The sequence below is a fragment of the Mya arenaria genome, chromosome 4 (genome assembly GCF_026914265.1).
Source record: "Mya arenaria isolate MELC-2E11 chromosome 4, ASM2691426v1".
Taxonomy (NCBI): Eukaryota; Metazoa; Mollusca; class Bivalvia; order Myida; family Myidae; genus Mya; species Mya arenaria.
In genome coordinates this window covers 69,471,443-69,488,511 of record NC_069125.1, presented here as the reverse complement: position 1 = coordinate 69,488,511, position 17,069 = coordinate 69,471,443, and the positions used below count along the sequence as shown (strand labels likewise).

The 17,069-nt window shown below is 34.8% G+C and overlaps 2 pseudogenes; one reads left to right on the top strand and one right to left on the bottom strand.

Moving 5' to 3' along the window:
• The first annotated feature begins 304 nt into the window (after window positions 1-304).
• On the top strand, window positions 305-1,966 carry LOC128231039 (ATP-dependent DNA helicase RecQ-like; annotated as a pseudogene).
• Window positions 1,967-2,680: 714 nt separating this feature from the next.
• Window positions 2,681-12,149, bottom strand: LOC128230379 (uncharacterized; annotated as a pseudogene).
• Window positions 12,150-17,069: the final 4,920 nt, after the last annotated feature.

Below are 17,069 nucleotides of genomic sequence, written 5' to 3'. Positions count from 1 at the left end.
TGACTATGCTCTCCTAGTATGTCCTCATTTGCTGCTTTCTTGGCAAACTTGAGCCAAGGAAAGAATTCTGTAAGAGTTCTAGCAACGAGTCGATTCATATCATCTATCAAATACTTCCAATCATTATCTGCTAACAGAAAACTTGCAACGGGTAGAATCCTTAGATCACATTGAGGTGACTGGTCAGAGAGGTAATCAAAAGACATGTTCTGAACTATGGCAGTGGATCCAAACCAATGTTCCATGTGTCGAATTTTACCACTACTCTTCCTAGCATGAGCAACACCAAGCTGAAAGTTAATATTGTCGCCAACTATTCGAAATTGATCTTTCAGCAACGGTGACATGTGTTGGACAAAGAGAACTAATTAAAAACTTACATCTCATAGATTGTGAATGTGTTTGTGCTCCGCCAACAAAGGCAAACATTGAACTTATTGTTCTAAAAAGACCAAGTCTACTGCCAGAGGAAACTGTGCAAGCACTCCCTATGATTACATCTTTGAAAGGGTACTGCACGAGCTCAATGATCTAGGTAGCCAGTTCCCAATCACTGTTATTTACTGTAAGTCTATGCAGTGGATAGGCTATGGATACCAGCTGGCCAGAGAAATCCTGAATAACAAGTTTTATGTTGGTGATCAGATTCCAGAAAATGCACGGGTAGTGATGTTCCACTCCTCAATGGAAGGCAGCAGTAGTAAGGCAAGTATCAGCTTAATCCATTAAGTAAATACATTAGGACAGAGTCATTTAAAACAAACATGTACTAAGTAAATAATTTTACCCTCAGAACTAAAGTTTATGGGGTATATTAGAATTACCCTGTCCATCCGTCTGTCCATAGAGCTTGTAAGCGCAAGTTTCCTACACGATTGGTCGGATTTTGATCAAACTACCAAATGGAAGAGCATGACATGTAGATCTGCATAAAGAAAGATAACTCTGTTCTGAAGATAATAAAGGGATATAATTTGACGTCAAACTTTGACGTTTATAGTCCTTATTCACTATCAATTTGGTACCTTGGGGTATCAGTCACATTCTTGTAAGCATTACTTATGAAAAAGTATTCCTTAAGTACCCAGGAGTCATTGAATCAGGTACATATTGAATACTACTTCTTTCAATGTAGTTGCTAGTGGGCTATTTATGCCAAAGTTTGAGGTCATTGTGATAATCTTTGACACATTCTGTTTACAGCTGAAACAGATGATCCTGGATAGTCTTCAAAAGCCACCAGAGCATTGCAGCATCAGACTGGTGTTTGCATCAGTGGCTCTTGGCATGGGAGCACACCTGCAGCAGTTCAAGCGTGTGATACATGCTGGCCCGCCATCTTCATTAGAAAGTAATACATTTATCTCTTTACTGAACCCTTTATTTAATACTTTAATGTTGTGAAAAAAATTAAAACATATGAATAAAAAATATGCTTTATTTAGCATAAAATGTTCAGATATAATCATAAACATTAAAACAAATGACCATGTCACATATATGTCAACATATTTATGATTTATATTTATAATGAAATGTTAGTTTTACTTTACTACATCTGAAATATAATAATATAACATATTCTACATTCTCTAAACAGAACTTCTTGTCTGTAATACTATTTTATACTGTATTTTAGAACATCATCAGACCAAGCAGACAACAATTACAAAATTGAATATTATAGGCATTATACACATTTTTTTCAGCATATGTTCAAGAAATTGGACGGTGCGGAAGAGGTGGTGCACATGCTAATGCCATCCTGTACTACAATAATAGTGACCTAGGTATTCAGCACATGCAAGCAAGCATGAAGGATTATTGTAAAACAGACAAATGCAAGAGGGAATTTATAAATGAACATTTTGGATTTGATCTGTCTGATAGGCCAACTATTTGTTGTAAAATCTGCCAATCTGATCTTGGTTTGGAATGGGATTTTTCTCAGCTATTAATAAAATAAACTGAATATGCACCCATGTTCCTTATTCTTAGACAATGTTGTGGAAATCAACTGCCCGATTTGGCCATCATGGGTAATTTGATTGATGGGCAAGTGAAATTTCCCTAGTTGTCCAGGGGAGATTAAAACTTGAGCTCCTAAAGCTTTTGTCTCAATAATACTATGGAATTGCATTTAAACTGACTCATACTAAGACTTGAACAGACTTTGCGGTCTTTTTATGTTTACATGCATATGTGCAGGTGTGAAAATTATATGTACAAGTATATTTTTGCATAAAAATTGAGTCAAATGCTCGGTAGCATTATATAAAGTATTTGTTAAAAATGAATTCCATTGATTATGAAATTTAGCTGATATAAACAGTATTATGTTAAAAGTGTATCTCCATTTCTCTTTTGTCTAAAGTACAATGTATGATTTAAGCATATTCCTAACGAACCATGTCTCTTATATGTGTATTAATATATGAATAACCACTTTTCCAAGGGTGGTCTCTTTAGACAGGTTCAATAGTAAATGTATTTATGTGTATCCAATCTGGAAAATGTAATCAAAATTGGCCTAGATATTTGCAAAGTAACATTCTGACCAGGTTTCATCAAGATTGTGCCAAAATTATGGCTTCTAGGAGTGTTGGCAAGCTAAATGTAGACAATGCATAATTTATTACGCACAGTTACATACATAGACTATCACACTGGTTCACTTTGAGCATCGCGTGTATCATATATAAATATAGCTTTGCACATGCATTTGTATTAGACTTTAATGCCCAACGTCGTAGTACATATGGAGTTTGTGTTTTTCAATCCACAAAACGAGTTCATCCATATCGAGTTTTGTGATTGGATTCTTTGGCATGTTCTTCAGTGACTGAATGCACCGCCCACACACATGGTGGAAAGGTCTTACTGATCTCAAGTCTGTTATTAGGTGAAGCTCATCTTGGTAGGAAGATGGTGTCTTTTGTTTCTGAGCCCGTCTACAAACATGCGTTTCTGTGTCATATTTGTCAGAGATTTCATTCATTCCATGAAAGGATGAGCTTCTTTTTTTCATTGATGCCTCTGATACATTAGAACACATGGATTTGAGATGGTTCTTTGTAACTCTTACAAGATGCTCCATCTGGAGATCAGCTGGTATATGGGTATTTGTTTTCCCACCAGTGTTAACAAACAGGCCATACAAACTGCTATTAGCAACCTTTTCACTGAGTTTTGCAAGCTGTTGACAAAGAAACTGCAAAATTTCAAGTGCATACTTTGACCTGTGGTTGTGGCTTTTTAGAAACACCATCAAGTATTTCAAAGTTCTCAGTAGGCGATTTCTGTCTGGAATTTTGATGACATCATTCAACTGAAGATAAACCAGACCAATCTTAAGAACAACTTTGCCATATACATGTATGGAGTCACGACCATAATCATGGTTTTCGGCTGAAACTGGTTGAATTTTATCAAGAGCATTTCTACTGTCACGCAAGACTCTTTCAACTAAAGGCCTAACTAATTCACATAGCCACTTGTTGATGTCCTCGCTGCTCATGTTTGTACAGTCAGGCAGTTGAATATTGGGGACAGCGTTTGTATCTTCTACCTGAAAGTACTCTCATGCTGCCTCCACTATGTAAGATTTAATGAAGGAGACGGCCAACTCCTTGCAGTCATTGTAGTGGTTCTTGACATCCAAACCATCTGCATCTTTTCGTTGTAAACGGATTTTTTGAGCATGCAATGTGAAAATTTCAGTGTTTGATGTATGGTAAAGAATTTGGTAAAAGCTAGATAGCACAGTCATTTGCAGGTGAAACAATTCAAATGTAATTGGCTTTAAGTTTTCAAATCTCTCTGTTGGGGTCAATGCTGCGGCACGGAGACGTTTGGCTCCAGAGAATCGTTCTCGAGTCAACTGATCTCCGCCGATATGTACAGGCTCTGGTGGCATTCCAGCACTTATATGAACAGAATTCACTAGTGACTCGTAACTGTCGAGAATGTCAACAACATCCGAATAGTTTTGCTCGTTTTTGGCCATTATAGGAAGTGGTATTACTTTATTCTTCTCGTGAAGAAGTTGACTATGCTCTCCTAGTATGTCCTCATTTGCTGCTTTCTTGGCAAACTTGAGCCAAGGAAAGAATTCTGTAAGAGTTCTAGCAACGAGTCGATTCATATCATCTATCAAATACTTCCAATCATTATCTGCTAACAGAAAACTTGCAACGGGTAGAATCCTTAGATCACATTGAGGTGACTGGTCAGAGAGGTAATCAAAAGACATGTTCTGAACTATGGCAGTGGATCCAAACCAATGTTCCATGTGTCGAATTTTACCACTACTCTTCCTAGCATGAGCAACACCAAGCTGAAAGTTAATATTGTCGCCAACTATTCGAAATTGTTTTCTTTCTTTTATTGCATCTATTAATTCAGTCTTGAAATGTCCAGATATTGTATCCTTTGTGGAAAACAATCCCGAGTGGCTCAAAGTAATACCAAGTGTTTGCAACCGATCATAAACCTGAAAATTATTAGAAGTGAAGATAATGTATCTCACATCAATGCAAAACATACCATTGTTTCTATATAAATTAGTATTTTAGTCCAGATGATACAAAAATCTGCCTAGGATGTTCAAATAAACTTGCTTACCAATGTTTATTACAAATTTCATTAAAAAATGTATTGTTTTAGTCATTTATCCAGATAATTTGTTATCCACTTTGCTGGTTTATAAGTAATCTCATTGCTTTTGGCCAAGCGATTAAGGAGAAGAAGTGGTTTGAAACAATCATTGATAATGGACAAACGACTGACAAAATACAATCACAATGCTCACCTTGAGCACATTGTGCTCAGGTGTGCAAATAAGAAAAATAATTTACTTCAGTACCTTGCTTTATTTTTGAAAATTTATAATTCTACAAAAAACATTACCATAATAAGATTTATAATCAAAGCAATGACTGCATTTTATCAAATGAATAGATGTTCAATATAACACTCTTTTTCAACATTATGGGTACTTGCAGTGCAAAGTTTTATTATTATTAGATGAGAATAGCTTGATCCAAACCTGGATAGTAAATAACAAAGGACAATGGTGACTATGTCAGAGATCACAATTTCAATAGTGCTGAGAGCAAAACACTGAAATAGAATATATAATAATAAAAATTTAAACAACAGACAAGAATTTTTCAACTGTCTTGATATTAGGCCTAAAAAAAGTCTTTTTTTTGGTCACCGTGCCCAAACTGACAATGGTTGGTCATATTTTTTTTATATTTTTATAGAGGTAAATTGCCATAATTGTCTTAAAAATCTTATAGCAAAGGTAGTTAAATTTGATACAGAATATTGAATTTCTCATTAATTTAATGCTTTCAATTTAAAAAAAAAATAGGCAAATAAAAATAGTTCAAATAACCATCATTTCCAAACAGTCTTAGTTTGAATGTTGTTGGTTATAAACCATACAAACAAACCAAATAGTCTTGAATTTTAATATAATTTCGGATAAACTGCCAAAAAATTCTAATATCAAGTGAATTTTGGGGTTATTTCGGGTGACCAGAAAGCAAACATATTTTTGAGACCTTAACAAACAAGAAAACTATTAACATACAACAGTATTGAAACTCATCAATGGTGATCAAAGTCTCTAAACTTTTCAAACAAGCTCAAAATAGCAAAGACAAATATTTAACAGAAAATTCACATGAAAGAAGATCAGATTAAAATGAATATCGCCATTAATCGAACAAATAATTTTGTACTTCATGCATCCTGTCTTTACAGTTAAACACCCACTGAATATCCAAGTATCAGGTTAAGACTCAACACACTGATTTTTTCCTCATTGCATAAACTAATGGTAATAAGGATTATTGGTTATCTATGGTGTAATTCTATGGTGCCTCGGTCACAAAAATAGATGGCAAATTACAAATTGATCCGTGCTAGTGGCTGGAAAAAAATCAGTAATAATGTATGCATAAACCATGTTTCAATGAACTTTCTGCTATAAAACAGTTCATGCATCAACAAACAAAAAGAAACGGAAAACGCAAACTTTTCAACAGTAACACTATTTACTTTCTGATGAGTCTGTTCATTGGCAAGTGTGATGGTCACAACCTTCTGCACTAATGATAGTTCATGAAACTTCTGCTTCATGAGCATGCCATAGATTGCTCCGATTACTGGAACTAGTGAATTGGTTGCTGAAGAATGTCCAATTTTACTGGTTGGTAATGTTACGGCCAACAAAACTTCAGCCAAAAGAGGCTGTTTGGTAAGAAGTTTTTCCATTACATCATCCCAGCTAAAACTGCTAAGTTCCTCATAACTTGTTCCATGGAGTACACAGTTTCTTGTACAGTTTTCCCTTGCACTATTTTCGATATCGTATAAAACCTCAAGAATTATGCTCCCTCGTAGTGGAGACTGCATGATTTTCTCCGCGGCTACACTTGCAGTACAAGAACCTGCAAAAATATCAGATAAAGTTAAAATGAATTGAATAGAAATTCATAGCATTCCTGCTACACATGCATTTTTCTTAGTTGGTTAATGCAGAAGCCACTGTTAATCCACGCTATATGAAATACTACACAGTTTTTCACAAAGGCCTCATTTCCTTATCACAAGAAAAGAAGGCCAAAGTGAAAAGACAAAACGCTTGTTTTCACTGTTTCTTAACATGAACATTTATATTGTTGTAAACAAGTATACTACCAGATATATGCACAGGAAAATCATTTATTCATTCCGAAAAGAAACAATATGTTACATTATTTTTAAACTTTATAAAATACTTGCATTATCATTTCACAAAACAGCTTAACTGATAACATTATTATAATTAAGGCCAAGCTTTATGTAGTATGATGAGAAATATGCCATGCACTGGTGGATTGGCTCACAAGAAGGGAAGCATGGCGGACCAGGAAAAGGAGGACAGCACAGGGGCACGATGAAAAGGTTTGAAAAAAACACACTATGCTTACACAATGTTTCCATTAACGAAATTCGGTCTTCCTGTCTCAAAGGAGGAAATCGCCGCAGTCTTTTGAGGGCTGACTGATTCAAATGTTCTGCGGCCTGACTGGAACACTGTATAACATAATAAAATAACAAAGAAAATTTTACAACACATAATAGAACTGCTTGCAACAAATGAGATACTTCAATATCTGTTTAGTATTTAAAATTACTGAAATATGGTATTATTACATATTTTCCTGCAAACTTAGTATATATCCCAGAATAGCATCAATATATCTGAGCAACTTTCAATAATCTTAGATTCAACCCAATATCTTACAGTCTACATGTCAAACCACTAGCACGATGCCCAGTAGTAAAAATCTGTTCATGATAGTAAGAATTTAGTCATTTAAACAGTGGTTGTAAAATGAGGAGGAAATGGTTATAATCCAAAAAGGTTTCATTCTTACTTGTATAGTCCTCCTTGGCTCTATGAATAACCATTCACCTTCACTGACTTCAGACCTAAAAACAAACATTTACCTGACATGTTAAAACAGCACACACCCAACATACTTTCACATAAATTTTCCTTATGTCTTATTATATATATATATATATATATATATATAACTTGTTCAAACAAGTCAAAGGACACTCTGAATTGGCTGCTGGAATATGCAACAACAGCCCAAGCAGTTATTGACAAGGGCCTGAACCCGGGACTTCCTGCACACCATGCAGGCACTCCACCAACTGAGCTACCGAGTTAATGATGTGAATCCATCAAAATTTTACCAAATACCCGAACTGGCTAAACAAATTTTTATAAAGTTAAAGTCAAATATGGCCAATTAAATTTTAAAATTCATGTACAAATTGCCAAGATAACCTAGTTTTTGACCACAACTGACTCAGAATTGAATATTTCTAAGCACTTCTGACAAAGATTCCTAAAAGAAGTCATGAATGTTGCATCAAGTGTTAACAAGATTTTTCTTAGATTTGACCTAGTGACTCTCAATGACTCTCATTCGATCTCGTCCTATATATATCATTTAAATATTTGTTCAGAGCAAGATAAATGAAGATTACGGCAAAAATGTGACATCGGGAGTGTTTACATGGTAAATGTTAACGACAGACAACATGCAATGGACGACGGGCGTGGTGAGCTCAGGTGAGCTAAAATGGGCAGTATTAAAAGGTCATTGAATCAGAGAAGAATGGTTATTTCATCTCTTCAAAGAAATAGAACTTACTTACTTTGTTTGCATATGTGGAAAAGACCATACAGTTTGCACTCCTACTTCGGCAGTCTGTAGTATGCCTGTTGAAGCAGTGTTTATCTCTTCTGTATTGGACGTATCCGGAGTGGGCAGAGAAGCATTCATTTCATCTATAAGACAGAGTCTTCTAGTTGCACTCTTACAGGAATGCCCTGTAAAATAATAATGAAAGTAAAAAAAACCCAGATAATTTAAGTTACCACTTTTTTTAAAATAAAAACACAATATCAGAAAAGAATAATGCAGAATTTGGTTAGGAATTCATAGCTGAAAAGCTTCTAGTATTATATGTTGTCAAACATGTCAAAATCATTAAACAAAACAGACAATGGTGCTCCAGAATTAAGCATGCCACTTACAAAACATTAATTATTACAAGTGTCACTTGAAAATGTATTACCCGTTCTTGACTTTCCGGGAAATAGAACTTCCATTGCCTCAGCACAGTCCTTCCAGAAGGCGGTCTCCGAAACCCCATTTCGCGGACGCTTTGAATATGTTTGAAGATAGGCTTTCTCTTTCTTCGTCCAGGATACATGTCTTGTTTCTTCCTGAATCAGATTGAACATGATAACTATGTATTATGCATGATGATAATTATTTATAAAAATGACGTACAACTCTGCTGTAAGTTGAGTTCATTAGGCCTGCTTTTCCAGAAAAGCTAGTTGCTCTAATGCACACGAGGAGACAGATTTTGTGGATACAAATATAACTACAAATATCACTGAAATCTATGTACCCTAGAATCCTGCATGACACTTAAAAAAAATCAACTTGTGTTGGAGGACATTATCAGATGTGAAATGAAGTACAAGCCATCTTGACTGTAGTCGCCAAGGCTGTGTTAGGCTAAAATGTCCAGGCAATGTTGTTGATCAACTAGCTTTAACCAAGGCATGTGACAGAAAGTGTATGAAGCCATTCCATAGTACCAAATACCGTGCAATCTTGTTGCAGGTTTAATATTAAATATGAAATACATTGTTACACAAAATGTGTAATGCAAATTCTATTTTTATGGGAAAAGCAACTTACAAAGGTAGCCTTCTTGGACAACTGTTGCGGGGTCTTTCCTGTAGGTGTTACACTCCCCCTTTTCATTTTTTCTGAATATCTCTTCGGTGGCGTTTGAATACTACTGGTAGATGTAGAATATGAATGATCTGGGCCACAACGTGATGTGATCACCTGGAATCCTGGGAATCGATCATGGGACTTATAGTATAAATGGTCCATCTCTTGGCTGAAACAGAAAATATAAACAACATAGCGTTAATGCAGTTGCATCACATTTTTTGGCATTTTTATATAATATATAATTATGGCCAGTGTGTGTGAAACAAAAAATCAGGAATCATCCTGAAAACATTAAACCATGTACCAATTCATCAACAAACAAATGCGATATCCGAAATTAAACAAGACGATTGTCTATCCGAAAACTATGCAAGTGACTTTGACTGTTCTCTGCAAAATCACGTTAGATAATACAAAAAAATAAACCGTCAGTAGTATTTAATTTAAATACCTAATTATTTACCCAAAATGATTTTCCGATGATCAGCGTTTTAAAAAACTTCCCATACTTACCTTTTTACAGCGCGTACGCCATTGAACGCTTCGTGCCAGAATCTAACTGTATGATTAGATGCCGGGAACCAGAACATACTTTCATATGCCACTCTCGTAGTCATTTTTAAACTTTCTGATCTCAAGCCTCTCCAAAACCTTTCTTTAAGTTTTCTATCCCTCTTTCGTTCGTCTATCTCACCCTTTTCAACGGCCTGTTGAAAAAGTGTTTCAATCCTCACACCACATGTTGAACATGGTTCGCCTTCCTTCTGCTTTGCAGAATAAAAATCTTTCACTACCTTGTCTGCTGTTTTCACATCCCCATAAATTTCACTAAGTTTCATCATAATCTCATTTGCGGTGGCCGATGGCTTCAAGGTAAGTAGGACTTGTCTTGTCTCATCTTGCAGAGCATTTCTTATTGCCTGTACCATTGCATAATCAGGGTATACTTTAGACGTTAAGAAGACATGTTACTTCATTTTTCCATTGTTCAAATTGTTTACCCCGGAAATTTGGTAGCTTCGGTGCACCAGGTTTATATGTAAACTGCTCAGGTTTAGTATCATTTCTTCTTCACAGGGTCAAGTGCATAATGCCGCACTGTATTGACCAATAGAATGTGTTTTCCAACTCACGAGAACAACGTCATCAGCTCATGTGAACAATGAAATCCTACTACTGTACGGGAGTGCAGTAGTCATGAATAATCATCCAATTGATGATTATGTGTGTACACACTGTAATATCCAGGTAAGCACAGGTAAATCCGTGTAATGTACACTGTATATGAAGTGGTGATATATGCTATCACTCGGCAAATGGCAACTGCGGTCCTGAAGACTTGCAGATACACAACTTCCAAACATGGGCGCCAATGTCGACGGTAGCTCAAGCCGGCATGAATTTATTGGGTTCTGTTGTTTATGCCAAGTGATAACAACAAGCATGCAATAAATATCCAAGATATTTATTTATGAAATAATGCATGACTGTAGTCAATAACCGAATATGGCGAAAATGCACAGATTACAATCAACAATATGTAAACAATACAATAAAAACAAATACAACTAACATTGTGTAATAAATTATGCATCAACATTGTGTTGTAAATCATGCATCAACATTGTGTTATAAATTATGCATCAACATTGTGTTGTAAATTATGCATCAACATTGTGTTATAAATTATGCATCAACATTGTATTGTAAATTATCTGCCGATTCAATCTCTTATACTGGTAAGTACTTAAGCCTTTTGATGAGGTCAAACTATACTATTCTGAAGTTTGATATTTCTTGATTTTTATACGGAAAATTTCACATACCCCTTATCACCCGATATCGATAGATAGATGTCGGAACAAGTGTGAGGTCAAGTTCTCAAACAAATGTTTTTAACCCAAGTGAACTTCTGTTTCGCCCTACGCACCAGTACAATCATAACTCGACTTATAAAAATAATATACATGAACTAGATTCCCCCGGTTTCACGCCTGCATATGACTTGAAGAACACTGATGACTCTTATTTATATATTCTGTTATATGGCTGTATTAAGTTACAAACTTTAATTTAAGAAACAAACAAATATATCGTATTTATTAAAATCTTTGACAAAAAAAAACTATTATAATTAACAACTCTAGAACAAAACAGGAACATTGTGGTCGTTCAATAGTTAAATCGTTGAAAAACCAAGCAACTATAATACTCGGCCTATCGGACATCTATAATAAATCATTGGTCCGTCCCGATCTCGTGGACATCATTATAGCCATTTACCGACGAGCCATTCATTACGTGTATACTATTATTGTTGTTGTTTGAGCGGCCGGTGGTACTACCCGTTGGTACTCATTACACATTTTACTTTCATATATCTCTGGATGAATGCATTATGTACAATTCACACTGTGAATTGCATCTTTTCTCATTTCATTTGTACAATTAAAATTACCATGTCTATGTTAGATGTTAAACATGTCAAACTCAACCCTTTTTTTTGCGTATGTACATATTCCAGGCTATGTTTCATACTATGTCTAAATCTGTATGACTGCTATTTGTTGTATGTGTGATTTTTATAAAGAAAAGTATACACATACTGCCTGGTATGGAATTATTATTCACTAGATACGTAGATGATGCAATGTTGTTTAATCTTGATGCTTACCCAAATCAAACTTATATTGTTATTTATTTTAAGTATCACATCAGTTAAAACTTCAAAATGTTGACAACAGTGTAACTTACTGATAGTTGGCCAATGAGATGTACATGTATGTTAAAGAATCAAAATTAAGCGTTAATTTTTGCTTAACTATTTAAATTTCAAATTCGCCTTTTTGTTATGTGTATGTGTGTGTATGTTTACAAAAATATGTATACAAAATACAAATACATACAACATTATACTGGAAAATTATAAAAACCTTCTTAAATATGAATCAATTTATCTCCTCCATGTCTCTTAGTTTAACTGTATAATAATTAACCATAACATTTCTCATTTCATTTATGATGAAATATTCATTAATGCCAATAAAAATATATTTATTTTAACATGTGTCAACGTAATTCACCAATTATTTTGATTGGTATGACAAACTAATAAACATACCAATAACTATATATATGATTGTAATCCGTTTGTCGAAAAACCCCGATAAAATTGTGTTTTTCTTTCAAACTAAATTCAATCAACGTCGCCGAGGCGCTTACTGACTCATTCGGACCTGCTCAAATCAAGCGCCTGGGCAACGTTGATTTAATTTAAATTTAAAGAAAAACAAATCGGTGAATTACGTTGGCATATGTTTAATTAAGTGCATTTTGACTCTGGACAATCGGCGATAATACATCAGTCATGTGTGCTCTCTTAAGGCCATTTTAGAAGTATTTGAGCAGTGGATGTTAAACATTTGAAGAGTGATGGTATTTTGTGATTGTAATTCTTATAGAAGGGTCCTTCCAACGAGAGGAGTAATGTTTTTGTCAGGATTTGTCCAACTTTTGGGAAAGTTTTTTCGTTTACACCAAGCATGTGCGTATTTTCAGCAGGCCTACATGTCTACCTTTTAATAAATAATATACTTAGTCACAGATGATAAATTGTCAAAAGTTGGATGTTTTTGTCATATATGATGTTTAAACAATATCTTGATATTTTCGAGAGTTTTTGGTTACTTTTATGGTGGGTCGTAGCGGGGTGGGGGTAGAAGAGGGGTAACGGTTCAAAACACCGCACCAGACACCTGCGGATAAAATTAGATGAAGGTCTATCTGACGTCAAATTTTAACCTTGCCTGTCCGGAGAAAAGTCTGCACACCTGTTGACACTTTAAACAACATACACACTCGCACTATACTTGGTCAAAATAGCTTTGACATATAATCGGATCCCGCTGTACTAGTTCCATCAGAAAATGTGTTTTTTATTAAAGATTACCCGTTGTTATGTTCCATAACGACTACTTCAGTAAGGCTTTGTTCCAAAGGACTTCACTGTAAATCAGCTTTTATCTATCTATCACTCTTTCTGCCTTGCTTAAGATTAGAGTAAAGACGAAAGAGCAGTATTCTGTGACTTCTAAAAAACCTTAGATCGCGTATGGCATGAAGGTCATACGTTCATGCTTCGATACAGTGATATTTTCCGTTCCCTATGATAATGGCTTACTGATTATCCTAAAGAAAGAAAACAGAGCTTTATCTTGTCTGGTACCATATCAGATACGTTTTTCAATATCTGCCGGAGTTCCACAAGGTTCAATGTTTGGTCCCTTACTCTTTCTAGTTTATACAAATGATATTGTTCCTGAAATGAAAACACCCATACAACTTTTTGCGGATGATACCACCATGCATATCATTTTCGATGGTCCCTTGTTTGCCGCTCAGCAACTAAACAATGACATAAAAATATCCATATATTGGCAGCAATGTGGCTTGTATCTTAAACCCAGCGAAAACCGATTCACTTCTCATCTCTCGAAAAACAAACAGACAGGCACATACACCTATATTTATGGATAATGTTCAAATAGCGAAAGTTAATACTCATAAACATTTGGGCGTAACCCTCTAAAGTAAATGCTCATGGCATGAACATATTTAGTCCGTCAAAACCAAATCCTGGCAACGTATCTACATCATGCGATCATTAAAATACGTCCTGGATTGAAAATCGCTTGAGGTTTTATATAAAAAAAAATGATTGGCTACTGTTGCAATATGCAGATGTGGTTTGGGACAATCTTACGTAAGCTGACGAAGAGGACCTAAAGAAAATTCAGCTTGAGGCAGCACGAACCATATCCGGAACAACACGACTTGTTTCCATTTCATATCTGTATATTAAAACGGGACTTGAATCTCTTAAAGTGACACTCTTATTCAAAATTAATACATACAAATGTATAACAAAAATCAACTTTGACTGATAAACCTTCTTACTTCTTACTAAATAATGCATTTATGGAAAAATATTAATTACTGATAACAAGATTGTAACCGTGTATTTAATAGAAAAAAGCGCAAAAATATTAAATGATTGGTGAATGCTAGCAGATTTACTATGGTCTACTATAGTCACATAAGGTATACATACTGTGTTTTATGCTCATTTCTTTCAAATTAAACTCGGTATCCTTCATAAGAACCATTGTTTTCGACATTTATTTATCCTTTTTGGAATATTAAAACAATATTATTGTGGTAAATCTTATCTGGGAGTAAGAGTGCATCTTTAAGGAGAGAAGGTGGAAATATAACCTCACTCTTTTTTACAAGACGTTTCATTTTCTTGCGCCAGCCTATCTCACTACAATATTTCCTTCCCGAGTTGGTGAAAAAAAATCTTCGGAATTCTGCTGACCTTCGTAATAGTTGTAAAACACAGTTGTTATCGAATTCATTTCTGCCAACTTCAATATTCTCATGGATTGCACTTACGGAAACTGTTAGTTCCTCTCCATCCTTACTCTCCTTCAAGTACAATCTTAACAAGAATTAACAATTTGTTCTTCATTTCAACTACATGTATTAGGGTGAACGCAAATTGAGTTTCACCAATGCAAGTCCGGATGCACTATAGTAACCGTAGTGAACATTCTACCCTAAATACATTATCAATAGCCCAAATCGCCAATGTGGTGAAAATTGAGTACACCTACCATTTCTTCTACACATGTCCCCTATATCATGCACAAAGGCGTCACCTGTTTGACAAACTGTCTGCTGTTAGACCTATGCCACTTCAAGTAGTACTACAGTGTGGACCCAAAAAAGCCACGAACCTGACCAACTCAACGGTATTCAATCACGTTCAGCACTACATTCGCCAAACTAAACGCTTTTGATCTCCTTGAGATAAATAAACACAAACTTGATTCTACAACTGACCTGTCCTTTCCATGCCATCCCAGTCTTCCCCTTTCTTTACGTTCTCTCTCTTTGGCTACTTCCATACTTCCAATGCATTTTACCACCTATTACTTCATACATTTGTCATCCACCTTTCACCTTATATATCAAATTGTAATGATAACAAAAATCTACAAATTGTAACAACATTTCCTCCATTTCTGTTTGAAAGAATGCCAGAAGAGAGGCAAAGTATAAGCTTACAAGCTTCCTTCTCAATGTTGTCAGGATTATTTTGTTTTGTGCATATTTCACTTATTTACCTTTCATGTATTATTAAGGCAGAAAATTACTATCGATCGTGCTTTACCTTTGTGTATCCTTAAAATGTTCGTTTGAAATAAATATTGTTTAAACCTAACACTATCATGAAAGTCCGATTCTGACAGCTGCTCGGTCTTGTTCATTCCGTATCTGCATTTAAAATTTTAAATACGGACAACTTCTATAACTTATTTTTCTTTTAAGCGTTATTGTTGCATGTCATTCTAATATTGCACTGACATCCTTGATTAACATAATAAGATAAACCATGCTACAGACTGGCCTTTACTGATTTTACCTTTTCTCAAAATGAATATGAAGTGCACTAATTTTTTATAAATATAACATGCAGACAAAAGTGTAAGTATGCTTCAAAATTTTAAATAATTTGAAAAATAAATCAATAAAGCGACCTTATTCATGTCACAATAAGGTAACACTCTTAGGTTATACATAACTGTATGATCTAGCCTTACCTTGAACAATCGACATAATGCTCAAATCGAAAGGGGTGCTTTCGGGACGTTCTTTGTCCTCGTCATTGGTATACGATGTAAATAAGAGTTACCCAGCAAAACAATTGGATATTTTAACCAAATTAGACAGGGGCGTTTACAATCTAGTTTTTTATAATGTATTATAATATTATAAATAGTTTACGTGACATTGACTAAACGTGGCATTGACCTTTCTGTGCAAATATCGGTATGCAATTGGTCGGCTATATGTGACCGATCGTTTTGTTTAATCTTTTAATTAGTTTCGGAGCTTACGTGGCATTAACCTTTCGGTAAAAATATCGGTATGCAAATGTGATAGATCGTACTGTTTACGTTGTAGAGGTTAGTGTGTACTTTTCAATTATGATTGATTCTCATCTTGAAGGTGATTCTTAACACCAATTTATAAGATGTAAATGGCAGTTTTTAAGTTTCAATTAGGCATTCATGGTGATAAATCCTTCGATGTGATAAAATGTTTAATTATTGTGCTTGAATGTGGACTTGTATAAATTAAGTAAACACTTTCTTCACAATTTTGCGATTGAATGTCAAAGAACTAGATCATCTAAATTAAATTAAAATATCTAATACATTTAAGGTATCCGACACACAAATAAGCTAGTTCACTGACAGCTCCATTAACCTTAATGATACCATTTTGATGTCTTGTGTAGGTATCATTTGAAACATATTTGCTTGCTAATTACTAATTTGATAAATAATTGGCCGTTAGTTCATTATTAAGTTATTGCACAATAATGTGGGGTCACTATGCATCAAAAAATCACACTCTTGTGCGTCAATCTTCTTAAGACAAAAATATATATGATGAATCGAAGCACGTATGAATAGACAAACTGAATCATAACTTCCATTATAACATATAGTTAATTTTATGATTCAATACTTCCCCTCGATCGAATGATTAGGCGATATAACTTCTAAGATTGAGAGTCGGTTCAAACCTTGACATAGTAATTACTTACAAAATAATCTAATGAATGCTTGCCTATAAATGCTCACGATTGCAAACCAGCAACATATT